This window comes from Echinops telfairi, unplaced genomic scaffold (genome assembly GCF_000313985.2).
Source record: "Echinops telfairi isolate 266 unplaced genomic scaffold, ASM31398v2 ScPeMD7_7439;HRSCAF=8477, whole genome shotgun sequence".
NCBI classification, from domain to species: Eukaryota; Metazoa; Chordata; class Mammalia; order Afrosoricida; family Tenrecidae; genus Echinops; species Echinops telfairi.
This window is the reverse complement of record NW_022111339.1, coordinates 1,204,618-1,206,317: the sequence shown is the minus strand read 5'-3', so window position 1 is coordinate 1,206,317 and position 1,700 is coordinate 1,204,618.

Genomic DNA, 1,700 nt, shown 5'->3' with positions numbered 1-1,700 from the left:
TCAGGGGCGGCAGAGAATGAGGACTTTCATGATCGTTTTTTGAGTTATTTTCTCACTACAGCTAGAAACTTCTGTGTACAGAGACGGAAGAATGGGCTTTAATGAGAAACGCTCAATTGTGTCCTGAAAGAGTTATGCTTGCTTTGCAGTTAAGGATAAAACACTTCTCCAAACACACTCTTGAAAACAGCAGAAAAACTAACCGCTGGCTCACTTCTGAAAAGAAGGAGGAGAAAGAAGTGATGTTTTGAACGATTTATCATCTATGTTATTAATTTTAGGTCACTTTAAAGGGCTTGGGGTAGCTGAATAAACAGGTCAATGAGAGAGGGCAACTTGTCAGTGGGTGCCATCGAGTTCATGCCAACTGACGGTGACCCCATGTGCACAGAGTCGAACCAAGTTCAACAGGGTTCCCTTCGCTCCAATCTGACGCAAACAGATCACCAAGGCTTCCCTTCCATGTGCCTCTAGGTGGGTTCAAAGCATCAACCTGGAAGCTACAGGTCAAACACCAACTGTATCTCCCAGGAAGTATGGCAACCTTAGCGAGGGAGAGAGCAGGAGCCCCCAGTGCTAATAATCCTGAAATCACTCCTCAATGTTTCATTGATACGCCTGACTCTTAAGTAGAGATGACATCCTTGAAAACAGAGTATTTGATTCCAGTCGATGGCAATGGGCCAGGCATGGGGACTGTTCCTTTTCAGCAGCCTCCATAGCCCGGTCACTGGTACATGGGGGGAAAAAAACAAACCAGAGTATTTGAATTACCCTTGCATGCCCTAAAGTTGTCCTAATGCTTGCAATTTAGACCATTAATAAGTATTTGTAAACAATCTCCTCAACAAAATGTCATTTGCACCAATTGTGTGCCACCGCTGTTCTGGCAGATTATTTTAGGTAATATTATAGGCAATAGGGGCGCTGGTGACACAGTGGTTAGGTACTGGGCTGCTAACTGCAGGGTTAGCAGTTCAAAATCGCCAGCTGCTCCTTGAGAGAAAAGCGGGGCTTTCTAGTCCCACGAAGAGTTACAGTCTCGGAAATTCACAGGGCCAGTTCTGCCCTGTCCTGCAGGGCTGCCATGAGTCAGAATTGACTGGAAGGCGATGGGGATTTTTAGAGAATCGGCAATAGAAAGGGAGGGGGGAGAGAAGAAGGGGAAAGGACGAGAGGACGGGATGGAAGAAAAATGGGAGAGAGGAAATCAAGGAAAAGATAGATGCAAACTTTAGCAATGGCACAATATACGGCAGGAGTAACAGTCAGTACCTTGTTGGATGAATAAACTCACATAGTGCCTTCTGATTGACAGGTGAGTTCGACTTGATGCAAAGCTGCCTTGCTAACTAAACCAAAGAGCAAACTCACTGCTGCTGAGTCGCCGCACATGTCGCGAGCCCAGGGGACAGGGCTTCTGAGACTGTAACTCTTTCTCCGAGGAGTGGCTGGTTGGTGGTTTTGAACCGCTGACCTTGCGGTTAGCAGCCCAACACGTAACAACTGTGCCACCAGGGCTCCTGCATGACCGAGATGGAATTCACAAAAAGGCTATACTGGGGTGCCATGGCTGGCTAAATTCAAGTAGGTCAGGCGATCACTGCCACCGAAAAGACCAATGATGGGTCCTTGGAGCGAGAAAAGGAAACAACAAACAAAACCCGAGTCTGTTCTGTTTACAGCCGTTATCTGTACCA